This window comes from Camelus bactrianus, chromosome 4, assembly GCF_048773025.1.
Source record: "Camelus bactrianus isolate YW-2024 breed Bactrian camel chromosome 4, ASM4877302v1, whole genome shotgun sequence".
NCBI lineage: Eukaryota > Metazoa > Chordata > Mammalia > Artiodactyla > Camelidae > Camelus > Camelus bactrianus.
In genome coordinates this window covers 65,494,162-65,512,276 of record NC_133542.1, presented here as the reverse complement: position 1 = coordinate 65,512,276, position 18,115 = coordinate 65,494,162, and the positions used below count along the sequence as shown (strand labels likewise).

Genomic DNA, 18,115 nt, shown 5'->3' with positions numbered 1-18,115 from the left:
AATAGTTCCTGCTCATTATCACACTGAATATACCTCTATCAGAGAACTTGTCCTACTATATATATTTATGCTCGCTCAGCATGTAACATCCACAAGTTGAGGGATAATGCCTTATTCATCTCTGAAGTCCCAACACCTCAATGGTAGGTTATGAATGTACCTCACATTTTACAACTAGAATTCAATCTGTGTGGAAATCTTACTTTCAACAGTGTGCATATTCTCTCTGTACATGAATGCGTGTCTATGTTTCTGTTGCAGTATATTATACATATAGATAAGTGCACAAATCATAAGTGTGCAGCTCCATGAATTTTTATACAGTGAATACAAGCTGTGTAACCACTATCCAGATCAAGAAACAGAATAATACCAGAACTCCAGAAGCCCTCTTGTATCCTCTTTTAAGTCATTAATCCCCACACATGGGTAATCAATATCCTGACTTCCAACACCAAATTTTTAAACTATTTTTACTTTAAGGAAATGAAATCATAGACTATCTTTTATATTTGCTTTCTTTTGTTAAACATTATGCTTTCTATATCATTCATGTTTGTTTCATGCTATTTGAAAAACATCTGATCACTTCAAACTCCCATGCCTACTATTGCTTGCCAAAAAAATCAATTTCATTGAAGTTTAGGTCTTCCAGAAGGAACTAAAGCATTTTTTAATGAAAAGGAACTTAGCCAACTTCCTTTACTTTTTATATAAGAAAATTAAGGTCCAGAATGGTAAACAATTTGGTCAGACACAGTGCTGGCTGGAATAACGATGAGAATCCTTTCTCATCTCAAATGAATTTGTAAGTCGAGTTACATAATTAAATAGTAGAATGTTAGTTCTATGAAAGTAGAGATATTGTTCACTGACGTATTCCAGGCCTATAACAGAGCCTAGAAGATAGTAGATAATTAATATTCATTGAATATTTTATTCATAGAAAACATGGAACCAATAAAATGCTATTCAGTACTTCAACAAATGGATATCATCATGAGCAATATTGGTCGTTAATATGAAGAGTCCTAATTTACAAGGTTACGTTTATGCAAAAAAGATTTTCATGATATACAATTGCTACTACAAGTACATTTAGTCTAAAAACATTATAAATATTATAAATCTGACAAACTTTTAGACCAAAAAAACTTATAAGATGTATAGGTCTTGAGCAAGGCTGCATTAACAATGATCCTATTTGTGCTGAATATCCATAATGCCTCCTGCTCTTACTACTTAAAATGTGAAGACATAACACAAATTATTTTTTAGAAAAGTAGTTTTGAATCCAAAGATTTTGGGTAGCTCAAATATTAATGCCATACAATTGGTATTAGATAGAAATATAATGGTTTGAAGTGTGAATATCTTCATATATAATAAATACCCCTTCACAGGTATGTATATGGGTATTATTTATATAGGCTGGTATTATAAAGAAATTTATTTTTTAAATGGTTGGAACACATGCAATATAAAGGAGATGCAATGTAAAGGAGAGCTGCCATTAATACAGCGAATCAATCAACCAACACTTAGCAGATGACGATATAGTTATTCTAGGAATGCTGATCTTGCCAAAACGTTTCTGGAATTCCTCTTTGGGTCCTGCTTTCAGAATTAATTTAAAAGTCTCACAAGAAAACTAGGGCCATCACTTCAGCACACTTTGTTTTTATTTTCCCAGTTTGATTCTTAACCTTATCATGTGTCAAACACTGTGATAAGCTCTTACATATATCATCACATTAGAGGATTAAATACAACTGTATGAAATATGTGTTATTATCTCCGATTTTAAAGATTAAGAAGTTTAAAACTTTGTTCAGTCTCATAACTAACTGGTTAAGCTAAGACTTGAATCCTGATCTGATTCCAAAGCTCATGACTTCATTATCATGTCACATAGCTGACTGAGTTTTCTGGAGACCAGACCATGTTCAACTCACTCTCTAGGGCCTACCATGGGTACCTTACACAAAACAGACCATAAACAAATGCCACTAAATGACCTTGACTAATAGATGACATATACTATAAAAACAATTCCTGAAGGAAAAACAAAATTTAATACAACAATATCATCATGACCTCACAATCTAGCTTCTTAAGATGACTAATTTGAAGGAAACCAAACCTGCTACATTTGTTTTTAGGTGATTATTATTCCACAGTTATACAGTACAACATGTTCCACAAACTTATGTCTTTACTTTCTCTTTCGTTTTTTCATGTCAAATCACCCACATGGATCAGAAAAGCTTCCCCTCAATTCACATAACAATTTATGCCATAGCCACAAGGCTTTGGGTCCTAATTTCACAAGTGTGGTAAGCAATTTTTGTGTCACCATCCTGCCAAGGCAAAAAGTCTTTAAGTAATAGCATTGATTCTGTGCTAATCTGCACTGGTGTTCTTTCTAAATAATAATACACACGAGTTTGAAAGCGCTAAGAGGTATGTGCTTTAATAGTAAGATTTTATTCATTCCTAAATTAAATATAGTTTTCAAAAAGGCAAGAGATTAAATAAACAAAAGAGGGAGGTACAGGGCCCAGTTATCACTTCTTTATGTCTATGTCTTTCTCTACCCCACAACATGGCAGAAAATAACAAAATTAGAATGACAGTGTGCTACATGCTACAGAGATATGCTTTATATATTTTTTAGTTTCTTGGTTTAAAAAATGCACATCCTGTACTTTTATGCAATGCAATTATTTTCAACCCGCATCTTAATCTTATTTCTAAATTCTTAAAATACTGAGCCATCCTGAATTCCTCTCAGAACATCCTAATGACCAAGACTCTTTGGGCCTCACTAGACTATCATGAGGTCCTTTACCTCTCCTGATTAGAAAAACTCTTACTTATAGAGTTAAAAAAATATTAGAATGGATTCCAGAAATCTAAATCAACTCCTTCCTTTAATGAATATAACAGGAAAGATTAAGTGGTGGTTCCAAAGTCACAATGCATTTCCAGATCCCCTTCCAGGGTTACCATAGCTCTTGTAAAGCTGGGAAATACGATCTCATAGAAGAGCTAACTCAGTGAAATGGGCTTAGGGATTTACCGTGCTGGAGAAAGGCTGGCATTATTTCAGAGACCATCACCTGGTGGTAGTAAAATCTTGAACCACAATTTTAAGGGAGAGATGGGGATGTTATTTGACCTAGGCTGTAGTTTGCAATCATATAAACAAAGACCAAGCAATAGAAAAGAGAAGACAGAGCTGAGAGGTAGGGCTAGAGTGTGTGAATGGACAGGATAAAGAGAAAACAAAACAAACAAAACAAGTCCAAAGCTGGAGATACATTTTGAAGGCCCAGAAGGTGGGCCTTCTGCAGAGCAAGAGAAAGCCACTGGAATGATGTGATAACGATCATATAACCAGGCATCCTGTCTTTCTCAGACTCAAGATACTTGCCCCGATCTAACAATCCCCTCCATCATAGCTTAGTAGAGACCACAACTCCATGTCTATCTAGCCTTCCCTAACATTCCTAATTTTCCATCTTCTTCTCTGATCTTTTCCAAATGAGACAAATCTCAATAATCCCCAAACTTTCCATTTCTCTTCCAGCCACTCCAATATGCAAATGTCCGTCCCCATTTCTTGACCTCCATATCCCTCTCCACTGCATCCCACAGCCCTTTAATCGCATCTCAGTACTTTCCATGTAATTCTACTTCACACAATACCCTCAGACCCATTTAAATACTCTTACTCTCTAAGTTCTTTCAAATACCCTGATTCCCATTCCTCTCTAAAGGCAATTCTCCCATCCTGTGCTTGTCAACCTCTGCCTCCCAACCTCTGCCTCCCATCCTTCCCACAGATTCTGTTCCAATTCCCTCACACAGTTATTAGTCTCCTCCATTTCTCTACAGTTCTTTCCAGAACCCTGCCTCAACACTTCTAAAATCCATCTTGATTTCCCAAACTGCTCAATGAGCAAATATTCTGACATCCTAATCCATTCCAATACTCTGACTTCTGTTTATTCCCCTCTTCAAACAAAATACTCAAACCTCCACCCAACCCTCTTATCTGAGCCCAATTGCCTATCTACTTGCCTCTCCCTTCTAACAACCCAACATCTGTGTCCTTCTCCATCCTATTAACATCCTAAATTCTCCTCTCACATCTCTCTCCATTCTACTCAGGTATCCGAAAACCCAAGCTTCCCATCCCTTTCCATTATTTTGTTTACTCATTCAATTTTATTTAGCAACTTTTATGTGCCAAGAACTGTGCTAGGCTCTAAGAATATGAAAATCCCATCCAAGTTATTTTAAATTCTAAATCAGTTAATACATGCAAAGGACTAAAGGACTTAGAACTGAATCTGGCACAGAACGTACACTCAACAGTAATTAGTAACTATTTTCACAAATGAGTAAACATTTGCTCAGGAAGATTAAGGAACGTGCCCAAAGTCACAGAGCCGGTAAGTAACACAAGGTGGTAGAATAAAGACTTGAAACCAAGTTTTGACTTCAAAATGCACCTGTCCCTTAACCGTTATACAACAAAGTATTTGCTTTTCCCCTCCTTTTAACATTTCTTCCCAAAATCCTAACATTTTTCTCTGTGTACTGCATTCTGCGCCATCCTATGACGCCCGTCCGGATACCCAAATCATCCCGTATCCCTCTCATTCCCCACAGACATCTGGCTCACCTCAGCCCCTCCCTCCTCCTCTCGGTGGCGAGACGCCCACCCTTCTCGGCGCCGCACCCCCGCGTCCACACCTACCCACACTCTCCTCCTCTACCCCAACCGCCCCCGCACCACCCTCACCCCTGACCTCGCTTCTCATCCAAACCTCCCTCCATCATCCTCCCCACGCCCGTTCCGGGCCCTCCCCTCCTTCCCATCCAATCCCAATCCCCAGGCACACGCCCCCGCCCCGAATCCATCCCACACTCTGTCCAGGCCTTCCTGTCTTCGCCGCCGGCCCCCACCACTCGGTCCAGATGCCAGAGAACGGCCTCGACCAGGCCTGGCACTCACCGCGGAGGAGCCGGGCCGAGTGGGCCCGCGGGACCAAACCGGGCGGAGACGCGCCGGTCGTTCCCTTTAGGCGCCCAGCGGCGCGGCCGCCATTTTGTTGTGTTGTGCCGGTTGCCGTGGGGCGGTGCGAGCGGTATGGGCGGGGTCTGCAGCGGCCACGCCCCTCCCCGGAGCAGGGGGCGGGGCCTGGCTTCCCGCCACAGGGGCTGCGGGCGCGCAAAGGCGCGCGGGAGCCCGGGAACCCGCGAGAGGCGTGGTTTCCTGCTGCAGCCGGTAGGGCGGCTCGTCTTTCTCTGAGGCGAAGCGGCGGTCGCCTCACACCCAGGCTCCGACACACTCTTTGGAGTCTGGACCACTGGACGACCTGAGGGACCGACGAAGCGCTGTCGCCAAGCTTCCGCACTTCGGTGCGTGGCCTTGCACTAGTGTGCCTCGCAGCAGGCTCCTCCTTGCACGGTCCATTTCTGAGGCGAATTCTCTTCTTCAGGGACCAGAGAATCCAGACGTGGATGGACCGCGGAGCGAACGCGCTTGGGCTCCAGCTGCCACCGAGGTTAAGGGAATGAGAGCATCCTGGGAGTCCTGGCGGAGAATATTCCTCTGGTTGTGACAGGGTAGCCGAAGCAAGAAGCAGTTGAAGAAATACGGGTGGGACTTGCCTGAAAGGGCTGCATTTCGCCACGTATGTTCAACAGATAATTTAAGAGAATTTAGCAGAGACTGTGCTGGGTGCTATGGAAATCCAGTGAACTTATTAAAATGTTATCACCAAGGGCATCTTCCTCAATTCCAGTCATTCCAAGCTCGTACCCTGGACATGGACAGTGTCACCATCAGAGGTTGCACCATCTCCAGAAATCGCCAGTTGTAGGCACTATATCTCGTTTATCATAATTCTCCAATCTTAACAGCGTGCTTGCTCAAAAGACCCCCGCGTCCTAAAACAGTTCACTTAGCTGTGACCTCCAATCCCTAGGTCTTAATCATTTTCTCACAGTTCACTTAGCTGTGACCTCCAATCCCTAGGTCTTAATCATTTTCTCACAATCAGTTGGTTTCTTCATCAGAGAGTTCGTGATCCATCTGTGGAACACTATTTTAGGCATTTCCTCTCCCCGTGCCTCAATTTTCTCAACTATAAAATGGGACAATCCTACCTACTTCCTACAGTTATCCTGATAATTACAAAAGTTAATGCATGTGAAAGAACTTAGAACTGTTCTTTCTTCTAAGTTGTTTCGACATGCCCAGTAATAAGTTCTCAATATGTTTTAGTTATTATTAGGCAAAGGTTTCCCAGAAGTGATGCCTCATCCTAAGGCCTGAAAGAAGCAAAGAATTTAATCGAGTATGGGAATGGGGAAGAATTTGCTTGGCAAAGGGAAAACCTTGGGCAAACCCCAGGAGAAGAGAGGAAGAAAAGACCTTGGCAATGAGCTGGGCATTAAGTAGATCAGTATGACAGCCAAAAGTCGAGTGTAGAAGCTAAAGCTGGAAGAGAGGCCTTATAAACCATATTCGGACTTGTAATTTTTCCTAAAGGCAGTAATGGGTTCAGGAGTAGGAACTTAAAGTGTCTTCCAACAGAGGGCGTTACTCACCTTCAGATTTATGTGATGCTCCTCTCTCCCCCACTATGCAACACAGAAGAAAGCCCTTAGAGTTGTAAAAAAGCCAAAATTCATGAAAAGCTCCACATTTCAAATTGAAGATGTATCCTTTATTAAAAAAAAAAAATCTAAGTTTAGATGACATTTATTAATTCGGAATGTGTACATTGCTGAATTTCAGTTCTATTGTTTGTTTTGACTCTCATTTCTTTTTCTCTTTTCCACCAGAGAATTGGATTTACTGTGTACCTCACTGCTTTGCCCCTCAAAGTCTGCAGTGATGTTCAGGTGGGATCCACTATCAAATCATGGTATGCTGGTGTAGTTCATTATCAATCTTATGAGTAGCCGTCAGAAATGTACAGAAAATCCAGAGGATGGTGCAAAACACTTATTTTTCTCTTGAGTAGTCTTCAGCCCCTTCTTGCCCAACTTTCCTCCTTCATCCAGACACAGTACCTTTTGCTGGTGTCTAGCACGGTGAAGGCCTTGGATAGACCTCAGGCTTTACAGCTGTCTGAGTTGAAACCTTTCTCTAGATAATTTGAATATTAACTGCCTCTCTTAGTATGCCAAAAGAAACTCTCCCCAAAACAGGAGTGAGGATAGGAAAGGATTGAGGGCAACTCTTTGCACACTAATTTGTATTTATCTGATAACATGAAGAAGTTGTTACTCTTCTGAGTTGCATTTTCAATACAAATACTAGCCATGGCAGAATAACCTATCTATCCCTCAGTTATTTTCTTCAAATGATAGCAAAGCTATTCTGTTTGTTTTAAGTTCGTGTTTCACAATCCAGTTTAATCATTTTGCAAGTTTGCTCTAGAGGAGAACCAGACTAGGTTGTCTGGCAGGGATGATGGCTTCCATTATTGCCATTTCTTTCTGTGACTTGCAAATGTGAATTTGAAAATTAACTGAATTACAAATATATTTTAAAATAAATGCTTATTTTTAATAGAGTATGGTATTAAAAAATCACGTGCTATATCTAAATCCAAATTCTGCACTGGACACCTATGAATATTGTTATGTGTAAATAATCTGACTCTGTGAAAGAATATAGGATGATCTGCCACTGTCTGCAAAATACCAAATTCCTTGGGCTTGGCTTGCAAAGCCCTTGATAATCTTTTCCTCAGTATACTGGGTTTTCTTTTTTTTGTTGTTGTTGTTGTTCATCTCTCCTTGCTCTCTCTTTATTTGTTTTGTCTAAATATATTAAAACCCTATTATGTGCCAGGTCTGTGAGAAACCAGTGGTGAAGGAGACAAAGTTTCTGCTCTCAAAGAGATTGCAATCTAGTGGGAAATACAGAAAAGTAAGACACTTTCATAATGGAATACAGTTAGAGATTTGGTGTTGTTCTGTGTCAATTCATATGTGGTTTGAGGTCCAGAGTGGGAGAGGCCTACAATGTCCAGGGATTTATAACAACCCTATTCAGGTTAACCTTGGGCTGTTCCAGTGCCAAGGTTTGTGGAGACACTGTGACTTGATGAATTTGGGACCTGATTTGTGAGTTTGGATCTATTCTGAAAAGAGTGAGGATAGGCCTTAGGTACTCAGGTCCAAACCAGACCAACTCAGGCAAACCCTGAACTCCTGTGTCTCTAAACTATACCACCTGAATCCAAACTGTTATCATTCACCTCCCTCAGGCCAGAATGTTGGTCCCATGTGACCAAAAAATATTTTAAGCTATAAATTCTAATAAGTGCCTTCCTAATTTTACAGCATTTATACATTAATATTTTGAATTTCTACAAGATGGAAAGCCCCCCTTTTTTTCCAGAAGAATTCCAGCTGATACGTATAGATGAAATGACCTAGTTAGGAAATCTCCATTTTGGTAACATTCAATTTATCTGATTCAGACAAGGATAGTTAATAATTACTAAAACCATTATGTAAAGTATTGTTGGTGAATAAGATATTCACTTGGTCTCAAAATATCACCACACGAATTACTTATTAATTACAAAGGGGAAGGTACCTTTACAAAGGGAACTGAGGGAAGGGAAACTAAGTCACTTTTTTTTTTGGCATCCTTTCCAAATCCCATTATAATGATAGTAAAGATATCATTAAAAGGGAATAAGTTCAGGATAGCATCAAAAAAGGGAAGTGAACTCAAGACAAATTTCTAGAAGAAGGAAAGATGAGTTTGTATTGACAGGTAAATCAGAGATGAAGTTGCTATCTACATTGGGAGACAGCTCCAATGGAAGTGGGAGACACAAAAAAGCTTCCCTCTGCTGAATATAACCCAGCCTACTGAACATCACTACATGGGCTTCCTAGAGGCAACTCAGGTTCAACATGTCCAAACTAAACTTATCTCTGTCCCTCCCTTGCAGACAAAACTATTCCCCGCCCCAGCAAAAAAGTATCTCATATCACTAACTGCTCAAGCCAGAGACCTGAGAGTCATCCCTGACTCTTCTTCTCTTTTACTATTCACAACCAGTCACCAAGTCCTGCCTCTCAAATAGGACCACTACTGTCAATTCCTACCACCCCATCCTACCATGTTGTCTGGACATGCTGTCCAGAGGACATACATCTCAACCCTGTCTAGTCAGGCTTGTTTCCACCGCTACATTAAAGTTCTTATCAAGATCACCAATGACTCTAATGGTACCAAAACCAATGAACAGTTTTCTTAGCTCAAAAATTAAAGTTCTGGCCAGAAACAAAATTTACTTTATAAACAAATTCCCTATACACTTGGAAAGCTCAATTCCACAGAAAAGTCCAAATCTTTGTAAACCCCTCCACCAAACTCTTTTCTAGAGCTGGAACAAACTGTAAAACTGTTGGATTTTGACTATCCTTTCCTTATTAGAAAAGTGTTCCCAAGGGTGAAACTGAGAGAGCAGCAGAAATAAAATGAATGCTTTGTATTTATTCTACTAACATTAATTGAGTTCCTACTATATACCAGGCATGGTATTAAGCACCTTTGCCCCATTTAAAAAGCATACTTATTAAAGTGTAAGTTAAATACCATACAATTCACTTGTTTTAAGTGTACAGTAATTCAATAATTTTTTAGTAAATTTACAAATTTGTGAAACCATCATTGTAATCAGTTCCCTCATGCTCATCTGCATGTAATTCCCATTTCCAGCCCTGACTCCAGGCAACCACTATCTACTCTCCATTTGTATCGATTTGCCTTTTCTGGACATTTATTTAACAAGGTTCAAATTTACCCAAGATAGTTTAGTAAAAGGATCAAAATACCAAAATGTGGGCAGGGTTAAAGAATTAAATAAAGGGATGATAAATTACCCAGAGAGTAGAAACTAGATAAGGAGCCATGATCATCTCTTGGACTACAGAGGCAAGAAGAAGAAAGGGTAACTGCTGTTACAAGATGTCATGAGAATTGGAGGTACCACATATAAATGACTTGGCCCATTGTCTGAACTATAGGAATTACTTGAAAAATTGTTGTTAATGCTTTTAATGTGAATCTAGTCACCCCAACTATATGGGAAACTCCTTGAAGTCAAGGGATATGTCTTATATTTCATATAGCACCCAGAAGAAATCCCTCAACTTTGCAGTTTCATAATAATACCACTTAATATTAATGGAATTTCCTCTTATTTAATCTATCAAAATAACTTCTTGAAAATAGCAAGATTATACAAAACTGGAATATAGTAATCAGAGACAGGGAAACTAAGGCCTTTAGTAATTCGTGAACTAAAAAGCTAAGATCACATGAATCCCCAGGAATAATAGCCAGTGTCACAAACCAAGGATTGATAGTCCATAAAAACTTTCCCAGATTCTTTTCAACAAATTTGTGTAATGTAAAAGCTAGAGAGAATCCCAGATTCAATTATATCATCCAGCTAAACTCCTTTCATTTATAGTTTACATTATCATTTTAAGTCCTAAAAGATAAAGTTATTTTCTTACATAAAAATGGTCAGGGTCTAGTGTTTAGTCATTGGCTCATGGCTGCTTGGAAAGAGCATGGCCTTAGCTTGAAAACTAAGATGGGTCTTGAAGGCATTACCAGCTGGAGGCTGTCAGCTAACATGTCCGTGGTAACTGATGGCAAGTTGTTTCTTCAAGGGTAATCTGAACAACCCACTTCCATGACTGCCTCACTGCTGTTGACCACTGAAGACACTATTCTGTTGCCAAAGTGCATAAGGTATGTGCTGAGGATGTAGGTTCCTGATGGCAACAGTGCTTTTGTTATTTGAGGGAGGAGTCTCCTGAGTCAGGAGGTCCTGGCCTCTTGTCACTGTTGTTTTCCTTATCCAGTTTTATGAGATGTAATTTAGTTTCTTGTCATTGTTAATGCTAATCATCACTGAAAACAATCAAAATCGTACTCCTGAGGTCTTGTCTCTCACTGTCCCATGGAGATTTGAGCATTTTTAACCAGCCTGTTATTAGGGTTTCCTGAGGCTCAAGCATAAGTCTATTGAAGCTGAGCCCAAGAAAAGTCAGAATGGTAGATAATGTGCTGTTATCAGAATCATCTTCCCAGCTCCATGTAGCTCAGTGCATGAGCTTGAGTTCATCTTAACTCTCTCTTATAATGATTTCTGAGGATGTCTTTAGTAATTAGGCCTTAGCTGGCCTGCACGTAGGGTGACATTTAGGTTCCAGCTTGTACCCTGAAAGGATAAAGTGAAAGAGACCAAACTGAACCTTCGGAAGTGACCCCTTAGAAGAGAACCTATTTCTAGTTCAGTGGTTCTTAGCCTTGGCTGCATGTTTAATCATCTGAGGAGCTTACAAATACTGATGTCTGTCCACCTCTCCTCCCTGGGATCTTAACTTAATCGGTACAAGGTATGGCCTAGGACTCAGGATTTTGAAAATCTCCCCAGATTATTCTTTAGTACAGCCAAGACTGAGAACCACTACTCTAAAGAAGCTAAAGAAGCATCATTTGGCAAAATCGGCGAGTGAGTTGCTCATTTCAATATGTTAAACTCATCTATTCAGTAAATAAGGCAAATATAACTCAGCTCTGCCTACCAGGTATGGCTACATTTCAGTAGGGGAATCCAGACAAGTAGAATATAAAAAAGAAAACGACAGAATTGTAGGGGAAGTGTTGAAAGTCAGTTAAGAATAGAGTTTTAAAGGCAGACGCAAGTTTATTATCCTCTTCAAGGCAGATAAAGGAAGCATTCCTAGAAAATATGGTTTTTAAGCTGAGGCCTGAGGACAAGTAGGAGTTAGTCACATGAAGAAGTTGGGAATAGCAGCTAAAGCAAAGGGAATAGATAAGTTGTGCAAGACCAAAGATACTTGAGAGGGTATATCATCAGTAGGGCTAGACCAGAGTTGAGCAATAAAACCTTGAACTAGGTGCCACAGAAGAAGGGGCTGGATAAGCTGTTTTAGGTGTTTAATCTGTAGATCAGTTTGAGGCATATGAATAGCATTGTCTTAACAGTATTAAGTTTTCTGACTCATAAACATGGGATAGCCTTCCATTTAATTAGATTTCTTTAATTTCTTCAACATGTTTTATGATTTTCAAAGTATAAGTTTTGTGCTTCTTTCATTAAGTTTTTTCTCAAGTATTTTATTTTCTTTGATGCTGTGGTAAATGGAAATGTTTTCTTAATTACATTTCAGTTTAGTCATTGCTGCTGTATAGATATATAATTGATTTTTATATACTGATCCTATGTCCTGCAACCTTGCTAAACTTATTCTTTGTTCTAATTGGTTTTTTTTTTTTTAGTGGGTTCCTTAGGATTTTCTATATGCAAGATCATGTTATCTGTAAATAGATATAGTTTTACTTCTTTTCCAATATTGATGCCTTTTATTTATTTCTCTCACCTAATTATCCAGGTTAGAACCCTCAGCATAATGTTGAATTAAAGTGACAAGGGTGGGCATCCTTACTGAATCAACATGCTGTACACCAGAAACTAACACAACATTGTAAATCAACTATACTTCAATAAAAAAAATTTTTTAAACTCAGTTATTGGAAGAGGTAGGAAAAAAAAATGGGAAGCAGGCACCCTTGGTTATTTTTTGTTTTGTTTTGTTTTGTTTTCCTGATCTTAGGAGGAAAACATTTAGTCTTTCACCATTTTAGTATGATATTAACTATGGATTTTTCATAGATACTGTTTATCAGATTAAAGAAGTTTTCTTCCATTTCTAGTTCATTGAGTTTTTTTTTTAATCATGAAAGAGTGTTGAATTTTGTCAAACACTTTTTCTGTGTTTGTTGAGATGATCATGTGGGTTTTGTTTTTTATTCTATTAATATTGTGTTTTACATTAACTGATTTTGGGATGTTAAACTAACCTTGCATTCCTGAGAGACATCACACTTCATCATGGTATATAATCCTTTCTATGTGCTGCTGGATTTGGTTTGCTAGTATATTATTGAGGATTTTTATATCTATATTCATAAATGGTATTGTTCTATAGTTTTCTTGTCTTATGGTGTATTTGGTTTTGGTATCAGGGTAATACTGGCCTCATAGAGTGAGCTGTGAAGTGTTCCTACCTCTTCTATTTTTTGGAAGTGTTTGAGAAGAATTGTTATTAATTCCTCTTTATATGTTTGATAGCAGTTCACCAGTGAAGCTGCTGGGGCCCAGGCTTTTCTTTGTAGGTAGTTTAAAAATTGCTGTTAATTGGATATTTAGGAATACGTTGTTTAATTTCCACAGATTTGTGAATTCCCCAAATTTCTTGTTATTAATGTCTAACTTTGTTCCATTGTGATCAGAAAACATACGTGACTTCAATCCTTACAAATTTATTGAGGCTCGTTTTACAGCCTAGCACATGAACTATCCTGGAGAATGTTTCATGTGCACTTGAGAAAAATGTGTATTCTACTCTTGTTAGGTAGAGTGTTCTACAGATGTCTATTAGGCCTAGTTGATGTATGGTGTAGTTCTAGTCCTCTTCTGCATAGTTGTTCTATCCATAATAGAAACTATTATTGTTGAATTATCTATTTCTTCTTTCAAGTTCTATTTCTCCCTTCAATTGTCAGTTTTTGCTTCACATATTTTGGGGTTCTGGTGGTAGGTATACGTCTGTTTATAGTTATTATATCTTTCTGATTTATCTATCATTATAAAATCTCTCTTTATCTCTAGTAATATTTTTTGTTTTAAAATCTGTTTTGTCTTACATAGTATAGTCACTCCAGTTTTCTTATGGTTGCTGTTTGCATGATGTATCTTTTCCCATCCTTTTACATTTAACCTATTTTTATCTTTGAACCAAAAATGTATATCCTACAGCAGCATATAGTTGGGTCTTGTTTTTTTATTCAGACTGAAGTGTCTGTCTTTTGATTGTATAATTTAATTTAGTCACATTTAATGTTATAATTGACATCCCTAGATCTACATCTGCCATTTTTTTGGTTTCTATATGTCTCATGTATTTTTTCTTTCTCTATTCCTCCTATGGCTTTCTTTTACATTAAGTGAATATTTTCTAGTATTAGTATTTTAATTTACTCTGTTTTTAAAAGTTATTTTCTTAATGATTGCTCTATGGCTTACCATATACATCTTAACTTATCCAAATATACTTCATAGTTATACTGATCTAATTCCAGTGATACACAGAAATGTTACTCATGGAAATAGCTGTATTTCCTGTTTTCCTCATTTATGCTATTATTATTATATTTATTATCTGTGTATATATTACAAACACACCAATGCTTTGTTATAATTGTTACCTTATACAATTAAAGTTTATTAAAAAGTTGACAAAAGAAAAGAGAGCATTTGTAAAATATGTCATTTAAATTTGATTTATGCCATTTAGATTTGATTATTCTGTAAAAAGTCCTGATCAGTCTCAAAATGCAGTATTTAATCATAATTTTCATGCATTTAATTATTATTTCATTTATCATATATACAGAAGTGGCTGTAAAATATATAAGTAGAGCTTAAAGAATAATAACATAATTAATACTTACATATTTACCACCCAGGTTAAGAAATGGAAGCCTTCTGTGTACCCTTAATGTGCCTGTTCCCTGTATCATTTCCCACCCTCTTTCCCAAAGGAGGATGGCTTTTATATTAATAATTCTGACTTTTATACTAATAATTTCCTTGCTTTTATTTATAGTTTTTCCATGTATATGTTTATCCTTAATTAATGTAATGTTTAGTTTTGAGTAACTGAGTAGAAAGCCAAACTTAGCTACTTAAGGAAAGGTCAAGATATTATTTATATTTATATTTATATTTATATTTATATTATTATTTATTTATATTTATATTATGCCATTATTAGATGAAGGACCCCTAGGGTAGATAGGTGTATGGTTTCTGGATCATAACCTGGTTTTATCTCCAGGGTATGTACAAGAGCCATTTCTGAATATGTCAGTATACATGGTCATGTAGCAAGTAAGTACATAAATCACTGCTATTGGGCCTTGCTAAGGAATAGTGCAGATCAGGAACAGAGAGCAGGAATTTCATCAGAACACAATAACAGCAAGCCAGATACAGATAAGAATCTGTGTCAGTCTCACGTGGGCATTCTGACCTCAAATTAGAAAGATGCTATAAGAGCAGTATGAATCTGGATAATCCTCAACATATCTGTCCCTTGAGTCTTGCCTGCTTTAAATGTTTGGGTTTTCCTATGCATCTTGTGCATGTCTGTCATCCTAGACTTTCCCTTCTCTACTCTGTCAAAAATATCCTTTTGCCTCCCTCTTTCATTGGACCTCCTATTACCTGTATCCTATATATTTATTTTCTTGGTTTATTCTCTTATTTTAGTAGAGCACATTCTCTGGTGGCACATTAAAATAGGGTATATAGAAGGCAATTTTTTTTTTTAAATCTTGCATTTTAAAAAATGCCTTTTTTCAACTCTCACACTTGATGGATAGTTTGGTAGAATACAGAATTCTACATTAGAAGTAATTTTCCTTTAGAACTTTGAAGATATTTCTCCGTTGTCTTCTTGTTTCCCATGTGGCTGTTGAAAAGACTAAACCATTCTCCATTCTAATTCCTAATCCTTTAAACTCCTAATCCTTTATATGTCATCTCTCTCTCTGTCTTTGGAAGCTAGTAAGATCTATTTTTTGTCTTCCAGGTCTCAAAACTTCCAAATGATGTGCCCTGCTATCAGTATGTTTTCATCTTTCTGCTTGGCACCTGGAAGGTTCTTCCGATCTAATAACTCTTGTCCTTCTGAAAAATTTTCTTAATTATTTCATTGACAACAACTCCCTCCATTCTTCTGTGTTCTCCCTTTCTACTTTCATTGTTCATCTGCTGTGCCTCCTAACCTGGTCCTCTAATCATCTTATCCTTTTTATTTATTTTTTTCCTATTTACCATCCCTTTGTCTTTTTGCTTTACTTTTTTGGAGATTTGCTCAACTTTATCTTCCAAAGTTTTTTATTTATGCTATCATGTTTTTAATATACAAAAGCTCATCTTGTTCTTTGAATGTTCCTTTTAATGGATTTTGTTCTTGCTTCGTGGATGCAATATTTTCCCTTATCTTTACAAGAGTATTCATGAAATTTTTTGTGGGGAAGGGGAATAGTCTTCTTCATTTTGCATAACTTGTTTCTCCTCCAAGTTTTCCCCTGTCCCAAATGTTTTATCTTTATATTTTATGTTAGAGACTTTCTTTAGATGTCTGACAATTCTTTGATGTTTGATCTGTTATGGGGGAAGGAGATCTTCAGAAGTTCAGTTTTGAATATGTTAAGTTTAAGATGCAATTAGATATTCAGGTGGAGATTTTGAGTAAAGCAGTTAGATATACACCTCTGGAGTTTAGAAGAGAGGTCCAGGGAATGAAACTTAAGTATGTTGGTGTGTATTCAAATCCATGCAATTAGTTGAGATTACCTATGCATAAATGTAGGTAGAAGAAGATAGAAAAAAGGCCTGAATCCTGGAGCACTCCAAGATTTAGAGGGAGAGTTTCCTGCTGAAGATATAAATTTAGAAGTCATCATTAGAGATGGTATTTGAGATAATGATTTTCCTCCTCGTGAGGAAAACTAAGGGAATTACAGTTTGTGATGATAACTAAAAATAGTCAAACAGTTCAAGTGGAGAGTTTGATGAATTCTGTATCTTTGATAGAAATACAAGTAAGTACTTTCCTCATTTTCCCTTTAAATGCTAAACTATACAGCAATCTACTGATTTTCAACCAAGGACCATTTTGCCCTGCTCCCTACCAGGGGACATTTGTTTTCACCACTGACATCTAGTGGGCGGAAGCCTGGCATGTTGCTAAACAGCCTACAAGTACAAGGCAGCCACCCAAAACAATCATTTACCCCCAAATGTCAGTAGTGCTGTGGTTGAGGAAACCTGATTTAACCTCAGTTGTGCAATTTTTTCTTCCCATTTGTCACAAGATAGGGGAAAAACTCTAAAAGTTTCAGTATTAGGGAATGTCAAATGTTTGTGGCCGATTTTAGTTATATAGTACTGATAACAGTGTGAAATTTGACCAGGAACTTTTTTGGCTCCAAATCTTTGTCACTGCATTTGTTCCTTCATGGTGATAATGTAAGTCCATACATAGGACTGAGTACAAACCAAGAAACACAAATTGTCCCCTTGTGGCCAAAGTTTTGAATCCTGTGTGACAAGAGTTGACATAGGTTAAACATGGCCTTGAAATAAAGTGTGTTTTTCCTTCAGATGGGTTCAGTTACTGAGACAATTGGCCAAAAATTAAAACACAGCAACAATCAATCTCATCTGAGATAAGAGTATTTCTGACATTCTTGGTCTGAAAATGTTCTGAACTGAATTGATGCCAGACTTATCAGTTGCACCAGCTGCACTCTAAAGTCATTTTTACATTAAATCATCCTTTTCAGTACATTTTTGCCTAGGAATTTTCCTATCGTTGCTTCCGCCTAACATAGGTCAGACAGAGGTTTAAATATTAGCCAACTGGCCCCAGTTCAGAATAAGTTCTTGCAACAGCATATATGTCAGCAACATCACTTCCATGAGACTGTCCATTCACTATTCATACAATTCCATTAGTCCAAACAAACTGATGAAGTCTAGCTTTGCAGTTATGAGGCTCCTGTGCTTTTGTTTTTAAATTTATGCTTCCACCAGGACAACATAGTGGAGAAGAGAATCCCCCAAAATGGAGTTGAAATGATGTCAGGAAGGGGGCTGGATGCTGGGCTGCCACAAAATGACATATGTTCACTTCATCTATCTGTCAGTGATCATGTTATGCTGGAAAATTTTTCCTGTGTCCAATAAAATCTGCCTTTTCTGAATAGCAAAACAAAAATCTAATGATTTTATGGTAGATCATTTTTAAAGTTGCTATTGTAAACGAATGTTTGACATCTCAGACTTTCATCAATTTCTGCTTGCATTTTAACTTTAGAGAATAATTTTGCTAATTCTTTGCATAGAGTGTAGAGAACACTTAGTAGGTCATAAAGAGCTGTCAACAT

At 37.6% G+C, this 18,115-nt stretch overlaps 1 protein-coding gene and 1 long non-coding RNA gene across 7 annotated transcripts in view; one reads left to right on the top strand and one right to left on the bottom strand.

The window, feature by feature from the left end:
• The window catches only part of CNTRL (centriolin), a 75,754-nt gene extending 70,575 nt beyond the window's left edge, over window positions 1–5,179 (bottom strand). For all 6 annotated transcript variants that reach the window (XM_074362134.1, XM_074362137.1, XM_074362140.1 and 3 more), the window contains exon 1: window positions 5,027–5,179. The gene's annotated coding sequence lies outside the window, so the exon portion shown is untranslated. The remainder of the gene's footprint in view (window positions 1–5,026) is intronic.
• Window positions 5,180–5,192: 13 nt separating this feature from the next.
• Window positions 5,193–10,926, top strand: LOC141577487 (uncharacterized). Its single transcript, XR_012506533.1, has 3 exons — window positions 5,193–5,708; window positions 6,865–6,947; window positions 10,735–10,926. It is a non-coding gene; the product is annotated as an uncharacterized LOC141577487 (long non-coding RNA).
• Window positions 10,927–18,115: the final 7,189 nt, after the last annotated feature.